The 17,870-nt window shown below is 40.9% G+C and overlaps 1 protein-coding gene and 1 long non-coding RNA gene across 13 annotated transcripts in view; one reads left to right on the top strand and one right to left on the bottom strand.

Annotated features, from left to right (window-relative positions):
- CDH13 (cadherin 13) overlaps positions 1-17,870 on the top strand; it is a 1,167,676-nt gene that overhangs the window by 311,161 nt on the left and 838,645 nt on the right.
- Positions 16,032-17,870, bottom strand: part of LOC144338266 (uncharacterized) — a 36,474-nt gene continuing 34,635 nt past the window's right edge. The window contains exons 2-3 of the long non-coding RNA XR_013412252.1: positions 17,449-17,554; positions 16,032-17,246 (exon numbers count right to left, since the gene is read on the bottom strand). This is a non-coding gene — a long non-coding RNA (uncharacterized LOC144338266). The remainder of the gene's footprint in view (positions 17,247-17,448; positions 17,555-17,870) is intronic.

Genomic DNA, 17,870 nt, shown 5'->3' on the forward strand with positions numbered 1-17,870 from the left:
GGTAATTTATAAAGTAAAGTGGTTAAATTGACTCACAGTTTTGCAGGGCTGGGGAGGCCTCATGAAACTTACAATCATGGTGGATGGGGAAGCAAACACTTTCTTCTTCACATGGCAGCAAGATGGAGAAGTACAGAGTGAAGGGAGAGAAGCTCCTTAAAAAGCCATTAGATCCCATGAGAACTCACTATCATGAGAACAGTATGAGGGGACTGCTCCCATGAACTAATCACCTCCCATGAGGTCCCTCCCCCAACATGTGGGGATTACAATTTGGATTACAGTTCAAGATGAGATTTGGGTGGGGATATAGAGCCAGACCATATCACATGGTGAAATAGTTACAACTGTTTTCATGAAGCTTTTTTGGTCTCAAGATCTGTGTGCTATTTGAATAAATGAGATGCAGCTGGTTTCCAACATGTTTTCCTAGCATTGGCGTTTAAAGAAAAAAGCAAAAAGGATCTACCTTGGAAATCAATTCAGAAAACTGGTTCTTGAACCAGTGATTCTCAAATGTGAGTGTGTATCAGAATCACTTATAGCAGGGGTCCCCAATCTCTGGACCATGGACCACAGCAGGAGAGTGAGCAATAACCCACTGAACTCCACCTCCTGTCAGATTGGCAGTGTCAATAGAATCTTATAGAGAAGTGGCTATGTTGTCGGGGGTATATACCCTGGGGTTCATTGTTGCGTACCAGGAACATTTAGGACATGGACACACATGAGGAGTTTAGGAGTGGAGGTTTAATATGTAGAAGAGAAGGGAAAGAGAAACAGCTTCCTCTGTAGAGGAAGGGGTCTTGGAGCAGAAAAAGGGCAGCAAGTGGCAGATGTGTTGAATTTTATAGTCAGGTTTAAGGAGGCAGTGTCTGATGTACATAGCACTCACACGTTGATTCTATCAGGTATGATGTTTACATAGGGCATGGGGAAGGCTGGTCACCCCACCCTAATCTTATGTAAATGGGCTTTCCAGTTGATTGGCGCCATCTTGTCTGCTTCTTACTGTACATGTGGTTGGAAGAGAAAGGAAGATGGAGCTGCCATCTTGAACATGTCTAGTCCTTCGTTCCTGCCAGTATTCACCTGTGCAAGCCTCCAGCTTGCTTGTCTATGTCTGTGGCTCAATTTTACATTTTCTTTGTTAGAAAATGATTTGGGGTTGCTTTTCATTAAAAAGAAAAGCCTTACCAAGGACTCCCATGCCCTTACCATCTGCCTGTGTAATTTCTTCTTAACTCCTGTATCAATAGGAGCGTGCAACCTATTGTGCATTGTGCATGCCAGGGATCTAGATTGTGTGCTCCTTATGAGAATGTAATGCCTAATGATCTGAGGTAGATCAGTTTCAACCCGAATCCATCCCCATCAACTTTCCCCATCCCATGAAAAAATTAGCTTCCACAAAACTGGTCCTCGGTGCTAAAAAGTTTGGAAGTCTACTGATCTACAGGGTTTATTAAAATAGTAGGCCCCCACCTTCAGCATTTTTAACTCAGAAGTTCAGGGATGAGGCCTGAGAATTTGCATTTCTAACTAGTTCCCCGAGTGGTGATACTACTTTAGACCATAACGTTCATAATGAAATGTTTGTCCTACCTACAGATGCCAATGACCAAGACATATGTTGGATGAGCACTGTGAGAATAGGTAGAATCAACTCTACTTGAGTGCATTGCCCACACAACTGCTGAGTCTTATGTGTGTTTAGGGAAAGAACAGGTGAGGAGTGGGGGGTGACACTTGGCCCAACCATTTGCCTGTAGATCTTCATGGACTCCTCCCAGAGCTCACCTTTGAAGGCTATGGTATGATGGTGCCAAGAGCGGAGATACTCCTTTATCAGAGCCTCTGGGGTCGTGATCCTGGGCTGCGACCTCAGCACAATATCAGCACAACCAAAACAAGCCACAGGCTGGTGTTTAGGTTCTTGTCAAGACCTCATGTATCATTAAACAGAGGGCAACTGCAGAGCTCTCCATTCTGTTTTAAGAAAATAGAAATAGTAACTAGCATTAAACTAAACCCACAAACGCCTGTTCCCTGTTGATAGGGTGGTCACGCTACTGCTGCATTGTTTTGCTTTTTCTTTTTTTCTGGTGCAGCTATAGTACAAGCCATGACTCATGCTATGTGCTAGCCTCACAAATACACATAAACATTCACAATCAGGTTTCCGAAGCTGTTTCCTTAGTTCCGTTTGTTGCTATTTTACTTTTCACTGGAGGTTGGGCGAGGCAGTCTTTAATTGAGGCTATTTTTCCTGTCTCTCTCTCCCTCTGTCTCTCTCTGTCTCTCACACACACATACACATGCATATGCGTGCGCGCACACACACACACACACACACACACACACATAATCTCACTGAATCACGAATTCCATGAGAACAGAGTCAGCATTCGTATATTTTCTCAGAGATCTATTCCTAACCTTAATGCCATACTTAGCACATAGCAGATACACAAAATTTGTGACTGACTGAATGAATAAACATGTATATTATTGCAAGTCAGTTGCAAACAGGTATATTGTTGCAAATAGAAGGTTACCTGTTGATCCTTCCTATGTTATCTCTGAACTGCAGGAACTTCATTTTTGCTATGAACCAAATGTAGGTAATCTTGAATCAAGCATCAATAACATCTGTTTGTCCACATATAACCTATTTTATAGCAAAGATTGTATTCTGATGATTTGTAGATTTAATGTTGTTTATTTATCATATCTATCACATTTATTTTTAAATGTTTCTAAACAGCTTATTAAAGTACAGTTTTATGATAGTGAAAATCTTTTTAAAGACATATAATATAAAAGGACAGTAATTGTGCCGGGCACGGTGGCTCAAGCCTGTAATCCCAGCACTTTGGGAGGCCGAGACGGGCGGATCACGAGGTCAGGAGATCGAGACCATCCTGGCTGACACAGTGAAACCCCGTCTCTACTAAAAAATACAAAAAAACTAGCCGGGCGAGGTGGCGGGCGCCTGTAGTCCCAGCTACTCGGGAGGCTGAGGCAGGAGAATGGCGGGAACCCGGGAGGCGGAGCTTGCAGTGAGCCAAGATCACGCCACTGCACTCCAGCCTGGGCGGCAGAGCGAGACTCGTCTGAAAAAAAAAAAAAAAAAAAGGACAGTAATTGGATATAGTTATTCAAATGTAGCACTTAATTTACTTTGAGTTTTTACTTAACCATGTAAAAATGGAATTGTGTTAGCTTAAATAATTTTCATTGTTTAATTAAAAGAAGAAGAAAAAGAAAAAGCAGCTGCAACAGCAGTAGCAACAACACGCCAATAAACAGAAAGATAATACTTTTTCCCCTTGGCATTTATTTCTGGTAAGAACGTATCTTAAGAGCCTTTACTGAAAAGGGCATTGAGTTACGCAGGGAATAGCTTTTTCAACAGCTATTTTTCCAGAGGTGTAAAACAGTCTTTGCCTGGTTATGTTGTATATCTTACCTCAGTAAAGACATGAAAAGGAATCCTGATAAGGTGAATGCGTTCGTACAGAGTGCTAAGCTTCCTGGCGATTTGACTTGATTCAGGAATACAACTCAGTAAACTGAGCAGATTAAATGATCAATGGTTCTTTTAGATTAGCCCTCTCAAGTATCAATGGTCTCTGCCAGCCTTAGAGGAGATAATGAGGTAATTTCAATATTGAGCTTTTGACAGAGGGTCTGAAGTGTAAAAAGTCTGTGGTGTTAAAAAGATATCTCAACTTCAGCGTGGCATTGCCTGGCGTCAGCATGGGCCTTCTGAAAGGCCACCGTTGTCCAAAGTCTAAGACACTGGTCCAGTGGGGACCCATGAAATGACATGAGTTTATGTGTGTCTTGATTGTAGTCCTCGAGAAGAGACAAGGATGTGAGTGTATATAGTTTATTTAAAAGGTGCAGGAAGCATCAGTACTGCACACAAGACAAGGAAACAGAAAGGAGAGTCAAGGTAGGGTGCAGTATTAAGCTATGGTAGGCAACTAAAGTTTAATCCTGTAAGAAAACTCTGGAAATAATGTAGAAGACACAGTTCAGAGTTCTCCCTCCTGAGGAGGGCTGGGAGTATTTATTTCAGTGCTCTTGGCTGAGGACTACTCCCAGAAAAAGGGTGTTGATTTGGGAACACTTCCCACCAGAGGGGCATCACACCTGCCACATACACAGGCAGATTCATCTTCTGTGGTTCTGAGAAAAGCCTTCAGGCACAGAACTGCACATCCTGCAATGGGAGGTTGCCTGGAGCACAGTGAAGTGGGTTGCAGTCTGAGGAATTTGGCAAGACACTGAGAGCATCTCCTCTGGTGTGGAAAATAGCATCAGAAAGCAGTGGTCACAAGACTGGGTGCAGTGGCTCACACCTGCCATCCCAGAAGTTTGAGAGGGGCTGAGGCAGGTGGATCACCTGAGCTCGGGAGTTCGAGACCAGCCTGGGCAACATGGTGAAACCCTATTCTACTAAAAATACAAAAATTAGCCAGGTGTGCTGTCATGCATCTATAGTTCCTGCTACTCAGTAGGCTGAGATGGAAGGAATGCTTGAGCCTGGGAGGCAGAGGTTGCAGTGAGCTGAGATGGCACCATTGCACTCCAGCGTGGGTGACAGAGCAAGACCTTAGCTCAATCAATCAATGGGAGCAAGGAAGAGAGAGGGAGGGAGGGAGGGAGGGAGGGAGAGGAAGGAAGGGAGGGAGGAAGGGAGGGAGGGAGTGAGGCCTGTTGACAGAACAATAAATAATTACGCACGTAACTAAAGTGAATACTCAGGTGAGATCCCCAAGTACACTCTTTCAAGTATGGGTTTGATATTCCAACTAAAGCAAATGTAAAACTTGAGTGTTAACAGTGGGTATCTTCTATTAGTGTGGTTGTTTGCTGTCTTCTCCAGAATGGATGTTTTTAAGAAGTCCTTTCACCTCACCGGTTCCCATTAGCTGCAAAGGTTACCCCTACATCCTTGAATCTCTGTATTTTTAAACCTATTTCTCTAATGCTGCTTATAATATTGTCGATAATATTTATCACCCCTTGGCTTGTTCAAATATATTTCTTTCCACTATAGGTATATTAGCACGTTTTCACACTGCTGATAAAGACATACCCTAGACTGGGTAATTGATAAGGAAAAGGAGGTTTAATGGATGGCCCTCACAATCATGGTGGAAGGAAAAGAGGAGCAAAGTCATGTCTCACATGGCAGCAGACAAGAGAGAATGAGAACCAAATTAAAGGGGTTTCCCGTTATAAAACCATTAGATCTTGTGAGACTTATTCACTACCATGAGAACAGTATGGGGAAACTGCCCCCATGATTCAATTATTTCCCACCAGGTCCCTCCCACAGCGTGTGGGAATTATTAATTCAAGATGAGATTTGGGTTGGGGACACAGCCAAACCATATCAATAGGTCAAATGCAAAGCCTGAAATATGGAGAGGAAGACATCATTATAAATCCTGGTTCCTTTTTGAATACGTTACCTTGAGCAAATTATTCCCTTGCGAAATCTCAGTTTTTCCACCTGTAAAATGGAGACGGCAAAAATTAACAGTCACCTCAGGGAGTAATTATGACACCAGAATGAGCTAATGAACATCACTGTTTTGCTAGGTGGTAGGGTTGAGTACAAACCTTAGCAGTTTTGATTGTGGTTGTTGCTGTTGTCATTACTAATTACTCCCTAGATTCATCTGGGTTTTGCAGTCAGTTTGATGCCTTGTTCCATGGTTTCTTTTTTACTTCCAGATTTGGTTCAGGTAAAGTTGGCAAAGCAAGAAGAACTGAATTCTTCTTACCTGCTTCACCTTAGCTGGTTCCTGCTTCATATATCTTTAAAGATGTTTGTAGAAAACTAATCAGCGTCTACGTTTGTTTTCTAATTTTCTTTTGCTCACACATACCATGGCCACTTGATTAGCAATCAGTGCTATGTTGGCAGGCACATACAGGCCTTGTTCCTACTAATCAGAGATGTAGGAAGCAAATGCTCGTGTTTAAAGGGAACCCTTTTTTGAGCTCTTGTCCCATGACTCCTAATTGTTGTATTTCTCAAACTCAACCCAGCTGCAAGCTTTATTAGGGAAACATTTATTCAGATAAAAGCCTCAGTTATGAAAGAGGGGTAATTATTTTGCAAATGTGTTTGAATCACTGTATGCTATAGTGTAACTCATCCCCAAATAGAGAAGGTGCACATTTGGGCTGAAATGTTGCTTTGTAGATGGACAATACAATAAGCATATGACTGGGAACTTCTGGCAAATGATAGGAAAATGGTCAAATGAAAAGACATCAGTAAAATGAGAGATTGAAAAAAAAAAGTGATCAGGAAGCTCTGAAAGCTGACCAGAGTGAACAAAATGCCTAAATTCCATTCATCCACATTCATTTGTTTATTCATTCATGATCCATTGAATATTTTGGGGCTCCTATATATAGTTTGCTCTCAAAGAATTTAATGTTTTAGTTGGGAGAGATCAATGAAAATACGTTAACTGCATGCCAACTGGGATCTCCCATTCAGTGAAATCTAGATAGAATTGGACCAAAACTCTGTTGCATGCCTTGAGAATGCTCAGTGATATCTGTGACATTTCTGGAATTTCACAGGGGTGGGTGCTCACTACCAAAGACCCCCTCCTAGCTCTAAGATCAGCGTCTGCTTGTTTTGTTGTTTTGCTTCATCATCTTTACATTGCACAATCCACGTGTAGAAAAATAGACCTTCCCTTTTCTTCGAAAGCATTGTGTGGACAGCACACTTTATTGAAATTCTAGAAAGTTGTATTTGGAGAGTGTATCAACTCCCAGTGGAATATTAAACATGGCTATTCTTAAATGTCCTCCAGGCACCAGGCCTATTTTCTTTTGTTGCTTGTACCTCGCTCTCTATCTCTAACTATCTCCAAGTTTTCTTTTTCCATCCCTGTTCCCATCTCTTCTCTTGATTTTCTACCCAGTATGTGGGGGCTGTTACATGGTATGAGTATTCTATATTCTTGCTCCCTTATTGAGTTCCAATCTCAAACACTTATATGCATACCCAGCAAGTTGTTCTCCAGAATGTAACAGTTCTCTTCCATTTAAAAGAAACTTCCCTCAGTGGTAATTCAAGGAGTTCTTCATATATCCTGAATATAAGTCTTTGTCAGATGCATGAATTACAAGTCTCTTCCCTTTGTGTCTTGTCTTTCACTTTCTTAATGGTATCATTTGATAAACAAATGTTCTATATTTTAATGAAGGCTAATTATTTATTTTTCCTATTAGGGTTATTGCTTCTTGTGTCCTGTTTAAGAAATATTTACATACCCCAAGGTCATGGACATTCTCCACTAGGTTTTCTAAAAGCTTGATCTTCGTGGGTTTCATGATTAATTTTCATTTTAAACTAATTTCGTGTATGGTGTGAGGTAGAGGTCAAGATGTATGATTTTTCCAGTTGCTGCCGCACAATTTATTGAGAAGATCACCCTTTCCGTCACTGAACTGCAGACATAAATCAAATAACCAATATGTGTGATCTATTTTGCACTCTCTTTCCCTGGTCTTTATATTTAACCTTGTGCCAGTATGAAGGTGGTAAATTTTAATCATTTTCCTTTTTATGTAGGCATTTAAAACTATCCTGTTATAAGTGCTCTGATAATAGAAATACAGACTATAACACACGCCAGAGGATTTAACCTAAAGGAAGAGGGTCAGAGTTGGCTTTCTGAGTGGATGTGTCATTTAGGTAGAGAAGTACTTCGTGGGTCTGCATTCTAGGGCATGCCCTACTTGGCAATTTGCTCTCTTTATGATGGGATGGGTCCTGTGATGTGGCTAATGTGAACCATGCTATATGTGCACTGGCCTGGAATAGATAACGACAATAAAACAAGGAAGATGCCCAAGAAGAAGTGAAATAACCTCATTGTAAAGATGTGAAATTGAAGTTTAAAGAGAACATGTGATGTGCTCAAGGTCACAGAGTTGATGAGTTACAATGGTGGGATTGGAATTCAGGTTTCCCAATAGATCCAGCCTCTTGCTATGACCCTGCATTGTCTCTAGGTACAAATGCTCAAAGTTGCTGAGCTATAATGTGGTGATGCTTGGATTCGTACTCAGTTCTGTTTAACTTCAGAGTCTATGCTCTAGCCAGTATCCTTGATTACCTCTTTGGAAAAGCTGAATTTATTTGTATGCCTAACTAAGAATGAGCTAATTGATTCCCATTTTAATATGACAACTCTGCCTTAGCACTATCAATATGTGTCCAAAAAATCTTACGGTGCATGACTAATTGCACTTTGGAATCATATACATTTAATTACATATTTGATTTGAGAGTTTAGTATTTACAATTATTGTCATCTCCCACTTACTGAGCTTCCGTTCTTCCATTCTAATTGTCTTTGTTGCAAACTTTTTTTCTCATGCATAGAAAAGAAAGGCACAATTTCTTTTTTCCATATTTATGTGTTATATATTGCTTTAGCATCATGAGCCAGATATGATAGTATTGACTAGATCAGTTCCCATAATGTACCCTTTGCAGGATAGACTGTGAAAGTATAATTTTGGCAAAATGACTGAAATCCCTGTGAATGATTTTTTCTTTTCGTATATAAACCTAAGCATCCAATAGTGAAAGTTTATACGACTCAAATAGAAAAAGAATTCATGAAAAAAGGTGTGATTATTGGCATAAGACCCTGAAATTCCTTTCTGGGTGAAATAGGCCCTTTCTTCCTTCCACAAGAGGCTCTGACTGATGAGTTGGCTTTTATCAGGCAATGTATGTCTGATGCAATATCTGTGGATAAAACCACCAGCCCCTATCAAGTCGATCAAATATTTATTGAGCACTTATTATGTCCAAGACACTGTGGGGAACAAAGAAATATAACCTGGCCTTGCCCTTCAGGCTATATCAATTGAGATAGAATTTGGACTGCTGCAATCAATTACACAGATGGCTCTCAAGCTAGTGCCTTGGTGCTAGATGGAAACAAGACAAAATGCCCTTAATAATGAGTTAGTTTTCTTTGTCAAGTGATCGGCCTGCCATATCATTGAGGTAACTTCACATTTTCTTGCATCTTTTGCAATTAGCACCTTCAGCTGACTCTGCAACCTGTCGAGAAAGAGGGCCCAGGCAATGTTGTCCTTGGCATCTTATTCAGGTCTTGCTTCCACTGCAGTGAATGCACTCAAATAGCCCTTTATAAACTGAGTCCCCTTGAGACTAAGTATTTAATGTCTCTTGATCTCCAGCCTTAGGAAATAACCCAATTCATTACTCAGCCATTATGTAATTCATTACTGTCATTAGAGATCAGGAGAATTGTGTTACGAGAACTGAGAATACAAGGCAAACCTCACCTCTCTTTGCCCAGCATGATTAACAGACTGTGGATGGGCCCTAATTTGGAGTCCCATTTATGGGATATGGTTTTATGACATCCTCCAGCTTCTGGTATGACTTGCAGAGGCATTGCTTAACCTGATGGAAAACAGATTACTAGTCAACGTGTTTACCAATACTATGTGTCTGTAGTGGGCTTTGGTGGACTCCTTTATGGGATTGTTGATCTCTCAACTGAACACAGCAGTTGGTCAGGAGGGTTATTAAGGGAGAATGAATTATTAAGGGATGGATCACACCTCAGCCAGAGTAGGTGGTTATTCCTACTACCTGCTTGGCTGTCAAATGCATCAATTGGCAATTTGTATTTCTTCAGCTTTCTCTCTGTGTTTATTCCGTCTATCTACCTATTTCTTACGGAAGAGTGACCAACAGTATGTACCCAGGAGGTGATGGTCAAGAGTATAAAGTTTCAGAATTAAAAAAATTATAGTTGTGAAGTGGATATTTTTGGATAATACTGGAAAAATGGAAATATTAGATCATGAAATCAGATATTATCCATGCTTCTGTGTTGACTAAAATAATTATCTTACTATGATGTTTCAGTTTTCCCATTTGCTTATTGCCTGTAATTTTGACACATCTGCCTCAATTAATAAGAAGGGTACAAAATTAAGTAAATTTTACAAAGAGACATTTTAAAAAGAACTCTTTGTTCTAGGAGGAAACTTATCACATTGAAATTTTCTTTGATATAAAATATCAAAAACCATAACTAGATATTTTATTCAAATATTAAGCTTGCAAGTTTGGGAGCAGGGGTGGGAATCCCACTACAGTCGAGTTATTTTGATGTTACTTTCGAGGCTTAGAGTTTATCTTCCATATTTCCAATGAGAATCAATTCCTCAAGTGGAATTTTATGATAAACTGCTGAAAGTAGTATTTACAGTGGAAACCCTGACAAGAATGAGTGTCACCGGGAGTAATGAATTCATGATGGAACTAGTTGGGAGTGTGTGACATTTTAAGTGCCTCATCGCTCTGAATTCACTTGGCATTTATTGTAATAGAAATGACCATATTTAATTCATTTGGCATTCATATGGACTTCACATGTATTTATGGAGATGTAACATGGTAATTTAACATTTACTCTACTAAGCATTCTTTAATGGACATTGAAAGACATTGTCATACAATGCTTAATAAAGCCAGTAACTCTAACATTAATCTATCAAAACAAAGAAAGGAAAAACCATTTTGATTCCCAAAGCACCTGAGTAAATTCTTTGGATAAGCCAAAATTATGTATTTACTCCCCCAAATCTGCTTTCTAAATTTTTAAGCCACAAGGTTGACTCTAGGACCAAGACAATAAAGCAGATGTTCAGTTTAGGATTCTTTATATTCTAAAATTGTCTGCAAATACATTAATCTCAGTCTAAAAATATTAGGGGAAGATTTTCTTGGAACATCAGCAGTAAATTTAACACATGGCATGCCTTCAATAGATTTCTCTTTTTCCCCCTTTTAGAGTTCAGTTTGCTCTCTTCAACATAGTCCCAAAAAATACATTTCTGTTTCTTCCTTGAAGAAGAATTATTTTTAGAACAAACACATCATTATTTGGGAACAATCAAAAGATCAAAGGCATAAGAATCTTTGCTGGAAAGTGAAGGAAGACTTCTTCAACCAACCAAAATGACAATCTTTTATTTTTATTCTAAGAACAGAGTTGTTCCAGGACACAGCCTAATGCAAACTCTGCTACTAGTCACTTTCAAAATGTTGTTTAGAATGCCTTGTTTTTATATTTTCTCTTAGTTGCTTTCTTTACACCACTCAAAAGCAGAACCTTTATTACAAACACACCAAAAGGTACCATATAACTAGTCTTCCTGGTTTGAATGTAACCCGTGTTCAAGTATGATTGTAGAGTATTAGTTATTTTGACATCAATTTACTGAACACATTTTAATGAGGACCAGAAGGAAGGACAACATTTACTTACTTTCATGATATGTATCCTATCCAGGTCTTGTAGGTAATAGCACTTTCAAACTTACTATAGAAAATTCAGTTACTGTAAACATCTTTTAACTCTGCGTTGTGAGAGAGTTTTCAAATCTTTGGCATTACCCTGCGTAAACCTCCTCACAACCCAAAGAGATATTTTGAGTAAGGGGATGAATTAGTTTCTTAGGACTGACATAAAAAAGTACCACAAACTGGGTGACTTAAAACAGAAAGTACTTGTCTCACAGCTCTGGAAGCTAGGACTCTGAAATCAAAGTGCTGGCAAGGGCCATGCTACCTTCAGAGTGTCTAGGTGGGGATTCGGCCTCACCTCTTTTAGGTTCTGGTAGCCCCAGGTGTTCCTTGGTTTGTAGCTCAATCACTGCAGTTTCTGCCTTGTTCCTCACATGGTGTTCTCCCCATGTCTCTGTCTTCACACTGCATTTTCTTCTTATATGGACCCCACTCATACTGGAATAGGTCCAATCTAACGGCTTCATCTTAACTTGATTACATGTGCACAGATTCTATTGCCAAATAAAGTCACTTTTGCAGACACTAGGGGTTAGGAGTTGGACGTTTCTTTTAGGGGACACAATTCAACTCCTAAATGGGGGTCTCCTGACAGTTCTTAATAGGGTCAATATTTCAATGCATGCTTTTGTTTTTTATAATGATCTTTCCTATGATACAGGGTGAGACAAAAACCAACTTATTTGTCTTTAAGAGCTTCTTTGTTTTCCGCCGTTTGTGCTAGCAACAGTCAGAGAAATGAAACTTTTTTTTTTTTTTACAGCAAATTGTTTTTCTCAACCCATTCTATCTGAAAAAGAACGTTCTCTAGTTACTGCCTCTTTGGTCTAAGGGCATCTCCTTGGTTTCTCTGTTACAGCCTCTTTGTGTTAATTATAAGTTGCTTTGCTTTACAAATTCAAAATGAATCTTATAGTGGTTGATAAAAGCCAGGATCCTGAGTTCAGGATCCTGACCAATTGGATGCTTCATTTGAAATCAGAATCTATGTTCACTGTGGTTTATTTGGGGTATCTGTTAGGTTTCTCTTGGTTGCAAGCAAAAGGAATTCACTATGATTAGTATCAAGCAGGTAAGGAACGGGAAGAAAGAAGATTGTTGGGGTGTGTCTTAGTTCGCTAGGGCTCCTATAACAAAGTGCCACAAACTGGCTGGCTTAAACAAAAGAAATTTCCTGTCAATCTGTTCTGGAGGCTGGAAGTCTAAGGTCAAGGTGTAGGTAGGGCTGGTTTCTTCTGAGGGCTGTGAGGGGAATCTGTTCATGCCTCTCTTAGCTTTTGGAGGTTTGCTAGAAACCTTTGGCATTCCTTAGTGTGTAGCTGCATCATCCCAGTCTCTCCCTTCCCTTCACATGCCAGTCTCCCGTGTCTATGTCTGCCTCTGAGTCCAAATCTCCCATTTTTTTTTGTAAGGACATGGTATGGTTTGGCTGTGTCTCCACCCAAATCTCATCTTGAATTGTAGCTCCCATAAGTCCCATGTGTTATGGGAGGGACTGGTGGGAGATAATTGAATCATGGGGGTGGTTTCCCCCATACTGTTCTTGTGGTAGTAAGTCTCATGAGATCTGATGGTTTTATAAAGGGTCTCCCTTTTTGCTTGGTTCTCATTCTTTTTCACTTGCTGCCAAATGTAAGATGTGCCTTTCACCTTCCACCATGATTGTGAGGCCTCTCCTGCCACGTGGAACTGTGAGTCCATTAAGTGTCTTTTTCTTTTAAATTACCCAGTCTCAGATATGTCTTTATCAGCAGTGTGAAAATGGACTAATACAGGATACCAGTGATACTGGATTAAGGTCTACCCATGACCCTATTTTAACTTGATTACCTCTGTAAAGACCCTATCTCCAAATAAAGTCACTGAGAGTTAGAACTCCCACATATCTTTTTTGTTGGTGGTGGTAGGGGGCGGGCAGTGAAACCCACAGCAGTGAGAGAGTTGTATGCACATGGACACAAAGGAGCACCTGATCATAAAAAGAAGGAAACCAGACCTGTCTGGGCACTGCAATATGTGAATCCGGAACTCTCCAACTGATATGCTTCAGCTTAGATGTTGCCCATCGCCATATTTCTGTGTCCTGAATTTCACATCCTCAAGAATAATTTTATTGGTCCAGTTCAGCTCAGATACCTTCCCTCGGCTCACTCTTAAATGGCCAGGGAGTGATGGCACAGGTCAGAATGGTCATGTTTTGGGGGGTGTGCAAGTGTGTGTGTGCTTGTGTACATGTGTGAGGATTTTGTCCCCTACAAAAGTCAGTGGAATCATTGTGAGACTGTAAGCTGGCAAGGAGGGTATCTCCTTCCCCCACATCCCTCACCCCATCCCAGCCTCTGGAGAGGAAAGACTGCCTGTGCTCTCAAAGAAGAAGTGGCTTTTCATTGATTCAGAAACAAATACCAATTTTTTTTTTTTCCGAGATGGAGTCTTGCTCTGTCGCCCAGGCTGGAGTACAGTGGCACAATCTCAGTTCACTGCAAGCTCCGCCTCCCAGGTTCATGCCATTCTCCTGCCTCAGCCTCCTAAGTAGCTGGGACTACAGGCGCCCGCCACCACGCCCGGCTAATTTTTTTGTATTTTTAGTAGAGATGGGGTTTCACCGTGTTAGCCAAGATGGTCTCGATCTCTCCATCTCCTGACCTCATGATCCACCCGCCTCAGCCTCCCAAAGTGCTGGGATTACAAGTCAGCCACTGTGCCTGGCCAACAAATATCAACTGATATCTGCTTCCTACAAGTTGTTCTATCCTGAGCTGGAGGTATAGATACAAGCAGTGGGTCCTGATATTCAGCTATTTGCATGGGTAAGACTGAAGTAGGAAAGGACTTTTCATCTCCTCCCAAGCCCAGGACACAGCTCACCTTGAGGGCGTTGGGTACGCTGGCAAGCATCATGTAAAAGAACCACATTTAGGTTCTTATGCGAGACCGCTGCATGAGCTCAGTCCGTGGCAATGAGTCCTATTTTGTTGAGATGCCCAAGCAGAAGTTCCCTTACTGCCAGCATCTGCAGGGCTGCCATGTGCTCCCCACAACTCTTCCAGGCTTGACTCAAGTGCAGGGAGGCCCAGGGAATGCCAAAGAGAGGTCTGCTCATCATGGACCCAGGCTTGCTCTGATGTCCATAACTGTCTCCCCCTGGGGATTTTGATGAATATTCAAGGACATAAATTCACACACTGGCTCAGGTATTGTACACCTATGGGAACCAGGAGGCTCCGTACGTCTTCCTAAGTGTTCCATTTCCTTCCCAGGAGCCACAGAGCTGCCACAAAGAGATGAGGCCCATAAACCACTGCATGTGTTTGTTGGCCATTTTTCTTTAGTGCGAGGTTTACAAGACTCCCTCCCAACAGGGTCGTCATCTCAACACATGTCACTTGGCTGTACACTTCACTGGAACATTGTGTTGTGCTGGGGCTGAATTAAATGTACAATTACTGCACATTTTCTCGAAAGGAGTTTTGACAATGATAAATGCATAGACATTTTTCCACACTCAGACAACCTGATTCCTTGCCCATCAAGTGGCTCAGGATTCACTTTGAAGAACTGGTCTCTTGTAAACAGGGGAACGTGGGTGCTGCCTGAGAAGCTCATGGGCCTGAGTCCAAATGCCACTTCTACCTATCATGTACCATCTGAGCGTGGGCAGCTTTCTTACTCCTGCTGGCCCGAGTTTTCAATGAATAATCATTGCACCTCTGATAAACCTCATTGGCTATGGTATTTCTACTATGCAAAGCTGAGACGACACTTGAAAAGTAATTACTACAGTCCCTGGTTAATACTAGGCTTTCAATGAGTGTTGGTCAGCGTTCAGGCAGGTAAGTTATCCTCTTGCCTAGAGCAGTGATGGCTCTAATATGAGTTCAGATCCCCACAATAGGAGAAACAGGGCTTGTTGCTATTCACAAAGCAGAGAGTAACCATAACTTTTCTTCAGATCCTTGAATATAATAACAGTAGCTAATATCTGTTTACTTATTACATGCTAGGCAGTGTGGTCAATTTTCTGTGGATCAGATGATTCAATTCTCATACAAACCCTGTGAACTTTTTGGTATTTATTTTACATGTTAGGAATCCTGGTAGGCCAACTGTAGCCCACTGGCCCCTCCAGATCCACTGTCCTCCGTTCTCTACTCTCTGGTGCCACAAGATGCTGATCTGTATGAAGCCTTAGGAAGGAAACCAGGAGACCTGACACTCTGTCTTGTTCTCCCTCCACCTCTGATTCCTCACTAGTGCTTCTAATTTACTGAAGCCAGCTGGAAACCAGAAGACAAGGCTGCCAGGTGCTCTGCCCAAGGACAGAGCAGGGTATAGAAGGGAGAGTAAATTCAGAAGGCTAAGCAAATGCACTCAGCACATCTGCTTGTGAACATACTGCCAGCAAGTGCCATTTGTTTTAAGCAATAGAGAATTAGATATCCCCTTTGCTGTACTCTTCCAAACTGCTTATTTCTTTCTCCTTTTTCCTCATAGACTATGATCTCTTGATATTATAGCAGGAAACCTGGCGTGGGCTAGCATCTTAGTGTAATCCAGCCTCTCTTAGATTTGTGGATATTTCATTGTGAAAAGGTCAAGATAAAAAATACATTACTAAATATCCATTTATCCTTTATTTTCTCGTCATATACAGAAAGGTTATTGGCAAATATGGCCATAAAGATTTTATTGCTCTAATTTTTATAGCAAAAGCAGACATACTTCTTAATGAATTTTGGTTTATTAGATCACCAATGGCCAACATGGGTTTCTAGGTCTTAGGAGACCCTGATTGTGGCAATGAAGGTCTGCAAGCTATTTTAAATATTTCAGAAAATCTAATCTAATCTTACTTTTACAAGTGAGAAAGCTTCACAAACAAAAACATCAAGATGTTTTGCTTTTGACTGAAGTGATATTAGCTCTGCATGGTGAACTTAGTAATTTAATTCTGATCAGCAGCTCTGATTGGCAGTTATATGTGCCTTTGATTAATAAAACATGGGTGAGAAAATAAATTATTACTTAATCTGTGCAGTTTGCTAGATAAAGTCTTTGAAAACCTGGAGTCAATTGGATGGAAAATAATGAACTGGGTGCTCAGTGGTGAAATAATAAGCACAATACCAGCTTGGCATGTCTCACATATGTAGGAAAGCCAAGACAGGCTTCCAGATGGGCCGAGATCTGATAAACAATTCCAGTGAATTATTTGTTTTTAGTAATAACAATAATAATAATAATGATGATAATAGGTAACATTTATTAGGTGGCCAGACATAGTGCTGAAACGCTCTCCATGTAGTATTTTATTTCTTCCTTCCAACAGACCTAAGAGGAAGGCACTCCGATTATCCCTTATTTCAGGTTGGTCTCCTTCAGAAGCAGACTCAGACATTTATGTGCTCAGGTAGTTTATTTGGGAGGTAATGCCAAGAAGCACTGGTACGGATGAAGAAAGTTAGCTGGGGAAAGCAAGGAAGCCAACACAAGGATGCATTGAAAGGCGGGTTGTCTCTGTGGGCACCTGGGATGCCACCCTCCTTGACATATCCGGGGATAGGGTAGAACATACCTCTGAGTTGTAACACACAGTCGGCGAGGAAGCTGGGTATTGCTCCTCCGACTCCTGTTTGTAATTAGTTCAGAGCTGCTTTCAGGGAAGTCAACTTCCCGGAACTTCCAGTTCACCACGTGGAAAGGAAGGAGCCAAGTATGTTCCGGTGGCTACAGAAAGCCCTCAGATACTGAGATACAGGGGCTTCCAGAAAGCCTCTGGTGACGCACAAGGATTTGAATACACACCAACAGCACCTGCTGCAGTTCTGTCCTACAAGAGAGGAAGCCAGGACTTCACAAGTTGAAATAACTGATCCAGAGTCACCAGGCGCTTGTGATGGTGTACTCTTCCAAAGAATTTTTTTGCTGCCTATGTCTGAAGGCTACCAATGTCCATTAATGTACCAAATGAGCCCTTGTTCTTAGAGTTTTTTTTTTTAAACAACAGCTTTATTGAGATATAATTCACATACCATACTATTCACTCCTTTAAAGTGTACAGCTCCATGGTTTTCAGTCTATTCACAGAATTGTGCAACCATCGCCACAATGAATTTTAGAAATTTTTTTTTTAATCTCCTGGAAAAAAAACACACTATCCCTGAGATCCCTGAGTCATACCTCATTTTCTACCATTACATACTCACCTCCTGGCGGCCAAAAAATCTCATTCTCTGTCTCATTCCCTTTTATGAACATTTTATAGAAACTGAATATCATATCTGACCTTTTGTGCCTGCCTTCTTTCACTTAGGATAGTGTTTTAAAGGTTCATCCCTGTCATTGCATGCATCAGTACTTCAGTCTTTGCACTGCCAAATAATACTCCATTGCGTGGATATATAACATTTGTTTATCCATTCATTGCTCGACGGACATTTTAGTTGTTTCCACT

This window comes from Macaca mulatta, chromosome 20, assembly GCF_049350105.2.
Source record: "Macaca mulatta isolate MMU2019108-1 chromosome 20, T2T-MMU8v2.0, whole genome shotgun sequence".
Lineage (NCBI taxonomy): Eukaryota > Metazoa > Chordata > Mammalia > Primates > Cercopithecidae > Macaca > Macaca mulatta.